Source organism: Artibeus jamaicensis, unplaced genomic scaffold (assembly GCF_021234435.1).
Source record: "Artibeus jamaicensis isolate MK-2021 breed Jamaican fruit bat unplaced genomic scaffold, CSHL_Jam_final contig_387, whole genome shotgun sequence".
In the NCBI taxonomy this organism is placed as follows: Eukaryota; Metazoa; Chordata; class Mammalia; order Chiroptera; family Phyllostomidae; genus Artibeus; species Artibeus jamaicensis.
In genome coordinates this window covers 47,811,171-47,826,421 of record NW_026521812.1, presented here as the reverse complement: position 1 = coordinate 47,826,421, position 15,251 = coordinate 47,811,171, and positions in this window count along the sequence as shown.

Below are 15,251 nucleotides of genomic sequence, written 5' to 3'. Positions count from 1 at the left end.
AGAAGGTGTGTTTTTTGAATCTTGTTATTATAGCAAAATTCAAATATCATTAATAACAACTACCCATTGGTTATAATGTATTATCCAAGATTCCATAGTCTAACTACCTTGAAATTTGAGATGTTACCTCATGCTCATAAAATAATTTTTACTTATTTGGTTGGATTTATTGCTTCTCCAATGCCTACTTTTGTCCCCAATTAAAAAAAAATGCAAGAAAGAAAAGAATGGGTAAAGAAAGAAGAAAAAAAAGGAAGAAAGAAAATTCTTTCAAAAGTCATTCAGACTTCTTTCAAAAAGGAAGAAATGAAGAAACAAATTGGGGGGTGGGAGGGAAAGTGGGAGGAAAGAAGTTCGGAAGGAAAGAAATAAGAAAAAAAGACTCCTTTCAAAACTCAGTAGTCTTCATTTTGCAACTACAGCATGTGGCTTTTCTCTGGAAGTCATAATAAGGTAATCAAATTATTTTAATGACTTCCTGGAAGAAGCTGATTAGAGTTGCCATTCTAACTATTTGTTTCTATAGTCACCCCTTTGACTCATTTATAAAAATCAATTTCTTTTAACACACTTAACTGTTTAAAGCTACCAATTTTTACCTAATCCATCTGTTCTTTTGCAATTTCCAGGTTTCTCCATTAGACCCTATTACACAGAACATTGTGAAAGAGCTCGGGCTGGCAGCCATGGCATGATCCACCAGAGAAAATCCTCACGTAGTTTACTTCTGGGTTTCACTTTCTCAGATGTCTGAAGGTGAATTTGAAGAGAAAACGGTGAAATCTGGGAGACTCATGTTCAAAAAGCTTTTAGAAATGACAAGTGTAGTGTCCTTAGCACTGCATGTGTAATGTAAGGAAATGATAATATTCTATCTAGGGCTCAAAAAGCATTGAAGGGAATTCATGTAGAAAATATGGCTTATTTGCAGTTCTAGCCTCAGCAAAGCAAATAATAATAATAATAATAATAATAATAATAATAATAATAATAATAAAAAACCAGGGACATGTACATTAAACTTCGAGATTAATAAAAATAAAAAAAGAAGAAAATTTTACCATTTGCAACAGCATGGATAGACCTGGAGAATGCTAAGTGAAATAAGCCAGTCAGAGAAAGACAAATCCCATAGGATTTCATTCATATGTGGGATCCAATGAACAAATGAACTAACAAGCGAAATAGAGACAGGCTCGTAGAGAGAGAGCAGGCTGACAGCTTTGGGTTAAAGGGAGTTAGAGGGTGGAGGGAGTGAACAAAAAGGAAAAAGAGACTCATGGTCATGGACAATGGTGTGGTGATTGCAGCAGGTGGAACAAGGAGTACAAGGGGGATAAATGGTGATGAAAAAATAAATTTTTTAAAAGAAAAGAAAATGAGAACACAAAAAATAAATTAAAAAATAAAAAGACAAAATGATTCTATCTACAACATTATCAGAAAAAGCATAATGAAATGGAATAAAAATTTGACCTCATGAAGAAACAGCTAATTTGCTGCATGAAGATACATGTAAACACGGTGGCTTGGTGAAGGGGAGCTGGGACTCTAGTAAGGATCCTGAACGTCCTAATGGTCCTAAATCAGGTCAGGGATCAATTTGGCTATTGAACTATTAACCGATCCTTAATATCTTTATTCCTTTTCTGCATCCTCCCACAGTAATTGAAGATATACAGACATAAACCTGGTGTTAGGTATTAAGTTACAACGTTCCAAGACATTGTAAACATTTCCTTGGAGGTGTTTACATTCCATCCAGGAGCTATTAATGATTAATTTTCAAATATGACACAGTTATTTACAAAAATCAATAACTAAACTGCAACACATTTATAAATACTAAATGAATTTATCTAGTAGCATGCACAGCTGTCATTCTGAGGAGAACAATAAATCCATGAGCCACTAGATGCGGCATGCACCATGCTGCAAGAATGGAAAAATGATGGACTGTAGAAACACAGAAAGTGGGCAAAATATCTTTAATTATGATGTTTATTTTCAACAGAAAATGCATTTTGGAAGCTTCATAATTTCATTGCAATTTTATTTCATTGATTCAAGAACTATTTATTGAACATCTAGAAATTACACAGAGAACCTGACAAAGGAGACACATTCTCTGTCCTAATGAAGCTTCTGTTCTAATAAGAATAAACTGCCAATAAGTATGAGAAAAAAAGAAAATTCAGGTTGTATTAAGTGCTATTTTTTTAAAGTAAATCAGTGGCACAGAGTCTGATAAAGGATGAAGGGAAGTCCAAAATGGATAGGGAAGGCTTGGTGGAGCGTGTGGGCTTTCAGCTGAAACATGGAAGATGAGAAGCTATCTTTCTCATATCTTGGCATTAAAAATGTTGGCAGAAGAAGCAGCAAGAATAAGACCATAAAACTGGAGTGAGTTTGGCTTGTGAAATAGTAAGGTTTAGTGTCTGCCCTGAGTAGAACCATTACTAGAAAAAAATGCTCATAACAACATCATAACAACTAGATGGGGCATTTGCAGGGGTGTCTCCATCCCAGGCTGCGGCTGGTCAGACTTCAGGAAGTTGAAGTTACTTTGGTAGAAAGATGGGAGAGGAAATTCTTTCATTGGAACCCCCAGCTATGCCATGATTCTGGTTATCTTCAATTCATTCTGTATCCTTAATGGCAAATAAACTACTTTTTGAAGAAGTCTTTGTGATTCTACTAATATCCTAAGACAGTGGTTGAAAGAACAGCGAGGTGGGCTGAAATGTCTTTGTCAGGCTTTAAGGATGTGGATTGGGCCACAAGGATGTGGATTGCCCCATGTCCAGATAAGGGACATGCGGAGAATGCAACCTCAAGAAAAACAAGAAATTTCTATGGCCTGAGTTGAGAATCTCACAGGGTCTGATTTGTGGTCATCCTTTGAATGAGGGGACAAGGGTTGTTAACATATGAACTTCTGTAGAAGAACCCAACTTCAATAACTATGGCAGCAGGCCCATTTTATGACCTAGTTGGCAAAGATTCCTGAAGGCTGAAATGTGTGTGACTATTTTTGTTCATGGTTATTCACAGGAGCCCCCAAATTTCTTATATTAAAACTTTAGTGAAGTGGGGAGGCAAGGGAGAAAGCAGTTTCTAAAGAATCACAGGATCTCAGGGGCTGAGTGAACAGGGTCTGAGTGAACAAGCAGCAGAGAGGAGGAACTTGACAATTCCTAACTAATATTCAGATAGGAATTTATACAGTAATGGGTAGCAGATACTGTTTTAATGAATGGGGTGTGGGAATATGTAAGAAAATATTATAGATGGAAATATTATAGGCACAATTGGCTAGCTCATGACCATGTACCTTTGCCACTCCCCACCTCAAGTGAAATGGCATAATAGAAATCTAAATCTCATGTATTTAAATGGACCTGCAGCACTGAGGCTCCTAGAAAAGAGGGAGGAAGTGTCAAATGCTATTCTGGGACATTCTGGCTTTGAACAAAGCACACACACAAAAAATGCTATATAACAAAGTTGATGCCCTGACCTACACTATTCATACCTTGAAGTAGGAGTACAGAAACACGATGTTAATGTTTCACCCTAAAGATTAAACTAGAAACTTGGTAATTATGCACACTGATAACTCAGTGCAGTGTGCCTTTTAATGTCCTTCTGTGACCTCCCATCCATTGACTGAAAGAGATTTGCATCAGCTATTTCTAAATTTTATTTAATCAATGCATTTTTAGGTGTTTGGATTTTACCAGTACAAAACAATAAATAATTGCAAAATATCAATGTATGCTTTTATGTGAAAACACTTTGAAAATGTTTTACTATATTTATATTTTGCCAACAGCAATATAAGTTTTGCCAACTTTAAATATGACAATGAAATTAAAGATGAGAACATGAGAGAATATAAATAATATTCAAACATAGATATTGAACATATTTCATGTATCTGAATGGTATTACTATAAAAGAAGAATCTAGACACTTCTGAAAAGCTAATACAAGTATAATCCAAATTTTTAGACTAATAAAATGAGAATTATACTATCAATAAATGACAAAACATGATGTGTTTAATAAAAAATTAAAATCTATTTGAAATAATAAAACCAAAGAAATTTTCACATCAAGGATCAGGTCTTATTCCTCAGGACTGAGAACAATTCCTGACATTCAAGAAACACTGAATAAATTTCTACATATAAGTGGAAAAATGACAACTGTAACATGCATTCAAAATTTATGACAGTATATGAGGTTTTAAATGTTGCTATTTTGTTTTTAATGGTAATAGTTTAATAAGTCATAAGTTATTTGTGTATAGTTGATGATCATGTCATTAAATTCTCAAATTTCTAGTTTTGTATTATATTTTTTTCCTAAGAAGTGCTGCACTATTTTTGCTTATATAATTTTTGGACAGTGTTCACATAGTGAAAGCGTAAAGTGCTCTAAAAATATATAGTTAAAAATTTATTAACTAAATCTGGTATTTCTGGGACTCTTACTTTATAAAATACACTTGAAGAGTAGGTCTTCCCAAAGTGAAAACAAAATTCCAAGTGCCTAATCCAATTTGTTCTAGTCATCTGCTATCACAAACACATGTTAAGTGACATTAACACTTATTAGAATGCTTTGCCCTTTTTCAGGTGCTTCACTCAATTTACCCATGATACATTTATTATTGAAATGTTCATCCCAGTTTTAAAAATCTACTAAATATTGTTTTAACACTATTCACAATTTTCTTCTGTAGATACCATTAAGTAATTATTTTTCTGTTTGTAAAATAATTGACTGTTGGTCAGAAAAACAGTGCATAGAATTTATGACTCCACGACCCTGTTTTCTCCAATATTTCAAATACAGTATTTATGGCCTAACTTCCAATATGTTAATATTTATAATTTAAGCTTCATAATCACCTCAAATTCAACATCATTAAAATTTGAAAACTGTGATTATAAAACCATGTTATTAGAAATCAATTAATTTATACTTTCTGTTGAATTTTTCATCCTTCTTAAAACGCAATGTTTCAGTGAGAAACTGCTACCTGCTTACCTTTTTTTCAGCCAGTTATTTTACTTCCAAGTCATTGTCTGAAATAATATACAGTAAAATCACACAGGTGGATGCTGAGCCGTTGTGTTGGTAGAAAGTATGCCGCCATTCCTTCCTGTTTGAAAAAACTAGGAGTTAAAATGAAGGCCAAAACATCACCATAAATTTAAAAAATATGTATATAGAAAAGTGCGTTTGTGTTATTACTCCTGAAGTTCAAGATTACATCAATTATTGTCCTGGATTTATGACATGGATGAGATGTCTCCTTAGGTCACATTACACCAGAGCTGGATTTTCCTCTCAGCGGCACAGCATGACATCTCTGACAAACAGAAACAAATAAGACTGGCCTTGAAAGTGACCTCAGCTATATGTAGATATAGTTTACTCTTAGCTAGAGTTTAAGAGGAATTTATATTTTAGAAAAAATGTGGTTTTACTTTTTGATTGCATATAAAAATTGTACATAGTTAAGCAGATACATTAAAGAATTCAAAGACTACAATCTGGGACAAATACATTAAATACATTTTGTCCCAGTATTTTGAATCACTTTCTGCATTTCATAGTTTTTAGAAAGTAAATTATGCCTTTTGCAAACTGTGCCTCCAACCTTTCTTATTCGAGCTTATCTATCCACTCATTAGTACCTCACCAGCAAAAAACAAATACTGTGAAGTTAATGAGCACAGCAAAATGTGTAAGGTGCATTTCATCAGTGAACTCCAAGGACTTTGGAAGGCACTGTAGACATTCTCTATAATCTAAATTAATCTTCAAACTTGCCTTTGACATATATCAAAGACAATCATTTTCCAAAAAATGTGTATAATATTAAATTAAGCACAGTGGGTGTAATATACCAAAAAGATTATATCATGCTTAAGTTACCAGAAAATGTGCAATACTCTCTCTCTGATGCCTCTAGGGAAGAATCCTTCTTTGCTTCTTCCTAGCTTCTCAGTTTTCCAACACACATTGGAATTTCTTTGTAGATTCATAACTCTAATCTCTACCTCTATCATCACATGATTGTCCTCTCTGTGTCCAAAATGTCCTATTTTATAAGGACATCAGTCACACTGGATTAAAGACCCACCCTCCTCCAGTATGACCTTATGACTAATTATATCTGCAATGACCCTGTTTCCAAATAAGATCACATTCTGGGGCACTGGGACTGAGGACTTTAATATATCTTCTCCCTGCACCCCAAGGAGATACAATTCAATCCACAACAAATAGTATTATCATTGGGAACCAAGCAATCACCAAATCTTCCCTGGTCAATCACTACTCCTTACAGGAAAGTGGCTCCCTCAAATTATGTTTACAGAAGTGGGAAGTAAGCTGAGTCAATGGGGGAATGTGAACAATTTTAAGTCAGACCAAGCCAGCACATCATGTCCTAATGCAGTCTTTTATAATAATCTGCATTGGCATGTGTGACCTAAGTTGAAGTCTCAGACAAGGCCTCGTCCCCCACACTCCAATTACCCATCTGATATACATGTTAATCCCTCGCTAAGTTACACTGTGGAAGGAAGTAAGAGAGAGGAAGAAGAGTTTATTCGTCAAGTCTAACAAAAGCAGTGTAACCGGAGCCTCATAGTTTTTGCTATTTTTCTTCTTTTGCTTATATTGCTTCTATTCTTACCTCTCTCTGATGAATGTTCTCTAGTTACTACCACACTCCCTAAATGTTTTGAGGTATCTTGATAAAAGGAGAAATCAAGAAGTGTTAAAGGCCATCAACAACTTTCCCCTTGAAATTGCAAAAAAATACAGAAGTGGCATTGAAAAAACTAGAACTCTGTAAAGGGAAGAGTCATTCCAATCATTTTATGTCATAAACAATTGCTGAAATGAAAACCATTCCTGGTGTCAGACGGGGTTGGGTAATCAGTTCTATGGAGTTGCTTGCCTGTGCTAAATGACCTCAGACTGGAGCTCTTTCATCCTATTTTATTTTATCCATTCTTACTGTTTTTTGTGTCTTCTCTCTATCACCAATCATCTCGTGCAGGTATAACCAAATGGACAACACTTGACAGCTTATAAATGTAATAATAGTATTATACTTAAACACCCAAGCAGACTTGTTTGGAATCCTAGGCCTTTGCTTAGCAGAAAGCCCATATATATATTTTTTTTTAGTTGAAATATTCTTTCCCTGAGATTCCCAAGAGTCCCTGGGGCTGCTTACCTATGTTACCAGATTACTTCTAGCACCTTTCTGCCTAGCTATTTGTGGGTATTTAGTTATTTCTTGTAAGAAACCCTGGGGAGAAAGGGGTTTCCTCACAATTCATCAGCAATACCCTGCCTTTCTGCAGTCCTGCTCGCTAGGTACCACCCACCTGCTGCTCAAAGGTTAGTGAATAAACAGTTACCATTGATATGCATGCCACTCCCAGTCTTCTCTCTGCTCTGCTTTCTGCTTTCTGTTCAGCTGGCTAAAGAAAAAAATTCTGTCTTTCCTGATCATCTCTTTCATAAGGTATTCCCAGATCTTTGAGAGACTTTGTGACAAAGTTTCCTTATTTTTACCTGAGCCACCCATTTTCAAGGGGTTTCCGATGTTGTCCAGCAAAGTGGGAAGACGCTGGGTTGAGGCATGGTCATGAGGAGACGTACTCAGTACCTGATGTTTCTGTCCAGAATCTAGGCTCTACTTCCCCATCCAGATCACTCTGACTCACTGGCCTTCACTTCTGATGATTTTATTTCAGAGTACTCCCACTTTTGCCATGGCCTTTGACTTCCTTTTTATTGTAGATAGGAGTTGTTTTTTGTTATTTCTCAAAATGTTTAATTTATTTTCCCCAAGGGAAGTATTCAATTTTTTTTTCTCTAGAACGGTTTCACAAATTTCACGAATTCTCTATGTCAGCTGTCTCACCACAAAGGAGCAAGTATAACCAAATGATCTCTACATGAAAGACTATGCTAGGAGAGAATGAATATTTAGGAGGCAGATCAAGCCCCTGATCCTAACTTCGCCCAGAGCTAACTCTCTGGCTAAAATAAAGGTGATTGTCTGAGACTCTCCTCCACTAATGGAGAGTGTGGAACTGACAGATGTCTAAAATCCCCAAATAAATGTAGATTCCATTTACATTATAGAACTATATTATTTTATTTGTTAATCTTACATTTCTTCTTGAATTCCATGCTATTTGTGTCTTTTACATTGGCTGGGCTGCTCAGGGGTCATCATGTCATTCTGATTCAGAATTCTTAGCTTACTTGGTCAAGTTCATTTTTGAATTATATATCTCAGTGGTATTTAACTGTAAATTAAAATGTACATAAAAAGACCAAAGGATTAGCCAAATTTTAGTTCATTAACTAATAAGTAAAATATAGCTAACATTAAATATGACCATAATCTGATAAATAGTAGAAAGAACACTTCTTTACAAGAACAAATATCTTGCAATATTTTGTTTTTTCCTCTTCTTGCAACATGGACTGGGATCAACACTGTATACAAAGGGGTGTCCAACCTTTTGATGTCTCTGGGCCACACTGGAAGAAGAAGAATTGTCTTGGGCAACACATGAAATACACAAACACTAATGAAAACTGATGAGAAAAAAAGGTTTTAAGCAAATTTATGATTTTGTGTTGAGCTGCATTCATAGCCATTCTGGGTCACAGGCTGCCCCCAGGCCATGGGTTGGACACTCCTGCTAGATCCTTCCCATACTGTGGGGTAAATGATTCATCCCTCTGGGCTATTTATCTCACCTAAGGTCTTTCCTGGAGAAATACATCACATCTGGGATCTGCAGAGACATGGATAAATGTCAGCGCAGCAGGAAGAGAGAAAAGGCATTCCAAGAGGTGTCAATTTCTCATTGTCTTGAGTTACAATGTCTTTCTGTGTATGTTCTCTTTTAGATACTTTTTCAGTACATTGATATAAAGTGAGAAGACTGAAGAGTAACTCCAAGGTTAGCATAGGAAAGGCTGATGTGGCCTTTGTATTAAATGTAAAGGCATGTTGACAATTATCATAGGGAGCGTATGTTCCCTCATTGTATGTTCTTCTCAGAGATCATACTCATCGCATCAGTGGAAGCATTTGACACCTTGTACTTAACCAAATCTTGGAGGTTCAGTTCATGTCACCATACCACATGTCGTGTCCCATTTCAATACTTATTTGAGGAGTTTCTCTACCCTCTTTACTTCAAGAGTTTCACAGTATGGTGTTAAATAGTGTTCAGAATTATTTGATCCTTAGATGGTAATACCTTTCTTTTGTTTATTTTACTTTGAAGTCCTCTTCATATCAGAATTAGAGGACCTTTTGCTTTACTTTGATTTTAAGCCACTTGAATAGTTTATTTAATTTTTGTTGTTTTCAAGCAATGAGTGTGAGTCTGGAAGCCCTGTCTGGTCAGTGTCTCATTGGAACTGTCTGAACTTCCTGAACTCCAGCCAGCCAGTTCTGATGCTTTTCCCAAAGGCCTGATTACTGAAGGTAATTTCCTTCTATCTGTGATAATACTTCAATAATTACAGTTATAAATGAAAAGGCAGAACAAATCCCTTGTCAACTAGAAACTCACAGATTTTATTATCTTCTGCTCAATCATATTCAATTTTGTTTCCAGTGCTTTTCACACCCTGGGTCACATGCATGAAACTGCATGGTTCTGTGTCTTATTTTCACTCTCTCTGCTTTGATCTCTCTGACCTGAGGCAGATGCTGTTTTCAGGGAAATATTTCCTTCTTAGGAAGCAAGATGCAAAGCTGGTGATAGACATGGTCATATGGAAGAAGCAGACCAAGTGATTGCTAGAATGCCAAAGCTACCTGGTACAGAAAGGTGGTTTCTGTGCAGGGCGGGGGGGAAATGATTTCTGATCAAGTCACATTCCCCTAAATTCTGTTCTTTCTGGTGATTCCTTCAGATACATGTGCCCTGGATCAGAACATTAATAACTGAAAGGGATTTCAAGAAACAGTTGTAGAAGTCGTGAAATCTTATGGCTTTGGTTGTTTTATTAAACATCTCTATGACAAATAGTCTCATGCTTTAAAAAATAATTTATTTACTCTGAAGATAACAGTGTGACAAATTGATGATTATAAAAAGTTTTGAAAATGTTATATAAGTGTCTTTGTGGGGAGACATCATACCAACTGATAAAACTTAAAGCAGCCTGTATTATAATTCAAAAATTGCAGATTCTGTATTTCTGGTAGTTCTATCAGCCCTGGCATTTAGGTTGAAAATCTCTCAACTAGGTTCCCCATAACAGTTGTCTTCAAGGAGCAAAAAAAAAAAAACATATTCTGGTATCTTTGCATTCACATTCTGAATTCCAGTAATCCTTAAAAAAATCATCTACTCTTCACAGCTTAACTACTTTCCTCCCTCTGAATTTCTCCCTCTAATTATAGTCTCTGAAAGACTCACTTAAAGTTTTTTATAAATAGAAATTGCTATATATATTAAAGATAGCCAACAGACATTCATTATCTCATCAGTTTTGCAGTAAGTGCACACAGGAGTATTTCTACATAGAAATGGGGGTATAGCAAGTAAATGGAAAACTAAGTTGTAAATGGTTTTCCACAAACACTTTCTACTCTGAACAAATCTAGTATTTCAGAACAGCATTTCCCTTTAAACTCCAAGCACTTATTTCAGCCTCCTGATGCCAGAGCATTACTCCTTCATTAATCTAGTATATTTTTAAAAAGTTATTAATCACATGTTATGTAAGTCTTTGGAACCGTGAAAAGCATGCAGGAGGCAGATAAGGATGAGAAATGCTCTAATTCTTAAATCTTATTGGGAAGTTAAATACGTTGTACAGATCTCTACGACTTAAAAAGATACATTATTTAATATAGTTACAAAAACAACATGTGAGGGCCCAGTTGAAGGGTTATTAAGAAACTCAGGCAAGCTTCCTTGCTGAGCTCCTGAGTTCTTTTGTGGACAAAATGTGACAAAGGACAGTATCGGCCCTCATTATGGTAACTGGGTATGTTTGCTTTGTTTTGTTTTGCTTTTAAATCTCACCTGAGGATGTTGATTTTAGAGAGGTCAGAAGAGAGGGATAGCCCTGGCTGGCATAGCTCAGCGGATTGAGCGCAGGCCTGCGAACCACACGATCGTGGTTCAATTCCCAATCAGGGCACATGCCTGGGTGGCAGGCCAGTTCCCAGCAGGGGACTCACGAGAGGCAACCACACATTGATGTTTCTCTCCTTCTCTCCTTCCCTTCCTCTCTAAAGATATATAAATAAAATATTAAAAAAAAGAAGAGAGGGATAGAGAGAGAGAGAAACATCGATTGGTTACATCTCCCATGTGCTCCGGCCAGTGACAGAACCCGCAACCTGGGCACATGCCCTGGATGGGAATCAAAGCCACAGCCTTTCAGTTTATGGGACGATGCTCCATCCAACTGAGCTGCACCAGCCAGAGCAGGCAGGTAGGTTTTCAATCAGAAAAGAAAGTCAATCCATACTGTGAACAGATGGGGCTAATAGTTAAACTAGTTATTTCAACATTACTGAATTCCATATTATAGAAGAACCTGAAAGCAAAGTATTTAAGAATATAGACATATCCTATTTGTTGAATATATAAGGGATATAAAATAATAAAGCAACAAGGTGCAAATACCAATAAGGTTTGCCAATAAGACTGTGATTCACACTCAATTGTCCAGTTGTCCAGTGTCTCTGATAACTAGACTAATAGTCAAGAAGTTGATTTGGGTGTTAAAAAATTGAACACTGAGAGAAAATATTTGGTAAATTGACACAGACACGTTTTAATACCCTTTATGAAACACTGTTAATTTTTGTGTAAAATTATGTCTATATATCTGTAATTCCCTAAACTTTACTTTAAAAACAATCTTTATCAATAGTATGTTTAAGAGTTTTATTAAGAAATTGTTTAAGCCTTTGATCACTTTCAAACAAGGTTGCTGAATATGTGCTGCAGACCTTTTATTTCTCTAGCACTAACGTTTATCAGTTTTGGCCAGGTCCTGAGTCCGCTCCCTCTCTGACTGGGCTGTCCAGCTTCTGCTTCTCTGCCTGTGTCCTTGGGGGGCTACATGACAGTGGGGAGAGCTAGGTCTAGTCTCTAAAGTAATAAGTTTTCTCCTTCTTTTTCCTCCTCCCCCTTCTTCCTCCTTCTTCTTTGTTTTGGTGGGTAGAAAGTATTTTAATTTCATAAATACAAAGACTTTTTTACTACAATTACAACTACCACTTATAACCAAATCCATAGGACTAGGTAGGCTCAAATGAGATGTTGGTATAAATGGTTTAAAACCTCCATAATTATTTAGTCATTGCCACAGTTCTTCAAGTGATATTTTATTACTTTAAGGAAATAGGTAGTGATACTAATAATGTCACTAACGATTTTGTGAGTGAACAGTGAGTGAAAAATTTTGGAAAGTTACTATTGAAAGAAATGAAATGATCTTAAAAGTTGAATTTTATATACTGTTACATATCATTATAAAGCCATTATCAGTGTCTTTGTGCTGCTGTCTCCAGCTCTAACAAATTAATAAATATTTAAACTTATTTCCATATTCTACAGTATATTTCTATTAGCTTAATAGATGTTGGAGAAATAATTCATAAGGTCTGTCCAGAAGGTCTTTCCATAGTACTTAGATATGTACTATTAAAAATAGAGACATTTATTGAAAAAGATACAAGATACAAGAAACATTGTACATAGAACAATGATGCCTCCTTCAAAGTAGGTACCTTAAGACCTCACACAGTTCTCATGGTATCTCTTCCACTGTTCAAAACACTCTGCAAAATCCTTTGTTGGAATCACTGTCAGCTGTCCTATTTTCCTAAATCTCATTGATGGTCTGAAATCTCTTTTCAAAGGTGGTTTTAGTTTTGGGAAAAGCCAGAAGTCACAGGGTACCAAATTTGGGCTGTAGAGAAACTGAATCACCTGGGTCATTGATCTTTGTTTATTTCAGTTCATACATGTTCAACATTCACAGGTGTTCTGCTTGTTGCTGGCCTTCCTGAATGTGGATCACTTTCAAAAGATTCTCAATAATCTTTGAAGTGTTTGTGCCACACTTTTACTTGCACTGCACTCATTGCATCATCTCTAAAAGCCTTCGGAATCATCTAAATAGTTTCCTTGGAGAAATGTTCAAGCTTAATGCAAAATTTGATGCAGATTCATTGCTCTACTTGCTCAGTCATTTTGAATCTGATGGCCACACAGTGCACATGCTCACTCAATGGTGTCTACTGTGCCCACTGACTAGTAAGGTGAAGGTGTCACTGTTCATGCATGTGCATTCTAGTCCACTCTCCTTGGCTGCCAAGTTACATCGAAGTCACACAAATCATTCTCGTTATGTCACCAATGGCTGGACTTTTTCCTCTAACTCTTTCACATCCAGAATCATATAAATTGCAGCCAGTATGGTTGGTTCTTACACATATTTGGTCTTTATGAATTATGAATGATGGAAAGTGGGACAGAGTGACATTCAATATAAAATAATCTTTGCTTCATGTTGCTGAAATTTTAGTATAGAAGACAAACTAAGAAAACAATTTAAAAAAAACAAGGCAGGTCAAGACAGTAATGGTAGGTGTTTTATATGTAGTGTTTAAGAAATGATTCTAGGAGATTATGAATTTAATAAAAAACTTGTATTAAGTGAACAAGCAACATGGAAAAACAAGGGGAAATATCACAAATAGATCAACGGTATAGTGTGCAAAGTACTGAGCTAGAAATAAGCTTAATGAGTCCAGGAACAGCAAATAGGCTAGTGTGATTTGAATGGGCTGCACCAAAATGCCGCAGTCCAGCCACAGCAGGGTCCAGGGTTTCCTGAAAGGTGGATAAGGCATCGGCGATGGGTAACAGAGGACAACACACTTCAAAGGACATTGAAGCTCTGTTCTGTTTATTGCAAGTACAAGCAGGTTTTTATATTTTAATTTTAGGTAGTGATTAACATTTGCAGTGTAGCACAATCAGTTAAGCAGAAAAAATCAATACAAAGGTAACCAGGAAAAGTACGAAAGTTCCCATAGATTCAGTTATACTAAACAAAGATTATTTTAACCAGGAGAGCCATAAATCAGACAATTAGAAGTAGCTGTATATACAGAATTTGAATGTCTTACTGTATATTAAAGTTCTCAGAATTTGTCATGGGGCAAAAGGATATGCTAGATTGAGTAGAGGTAATAGGAAATTTATTATAAGGTCTTTGTGATGTCTAACTTAGCTATCTACCCTTTTCTGTCTAAAATGTTTCTCTGTGTACTATAAACTCTGACTTCCTAGTAACTTTCTACATGTTTAGTTTGTAATAGCTAACCAGCTTTTCTTATTTCTTTGCCTGTCTAATTGATATATATTCCTATTCAAGGTAAAGGAGGGGCTGTTACTCCAACAAATTTTAGATATACAGAGACTTTGGAATTATGCTGATCAATGAACCTGAAATACAGGTGTCTAACAATCCCACCACCTTTTGATCACTCAAACTAACATGTAAGGAGAGATAGACAGGAAATCCAGCCACAGTTGCCTCTGCCTTGCAGATGAATCTCAACCGTCCCAACCGTATCCCTGGGCTGTGGGTAGGGGTCTGTGTAGTTTTTACTTGTCTTCTTGGAAGACCCTTTGTATCTGTGGATAAGGAACAGTTGTGGGAAAGTCTTTCTAATCTGTTCTTCCATTCCCTCAACTGCTGGCAGCATAACCTGTGTTTGCAACAATAACCTGGTTCTTTATTAACTGGCCTTAACTATTGATTTAAGAGATCTAACTTGTTTTTTCTTATTTCTTGTACACCATGGCGGTCCTGATCACTTTAAGTTGTTCAGACCAGGGTAATTTACACAACTTGACATGTTTTCCCTTATGGTTAACAATTATATTACCCTGGCTGTTGTACTCTCCTGTATAAGGGAGAGGGGAGTCTGTGGGGATTTTTCCATCCTTTTGGGCAGTTCCGTGTGGAATACTAATGTTTTCCCCTGAACTGTTCCCTCCTATTGGGTGATTTTTACAGGAATAAGTAAATACAGTACAATGTCTATATTCAGTAGCAAGAGTAAAATAATTAAAATAAAACAGCCAATTATTAACCCATTTTGGATGCCATGTTCTCCTCTGGGGAGACAAATTCCT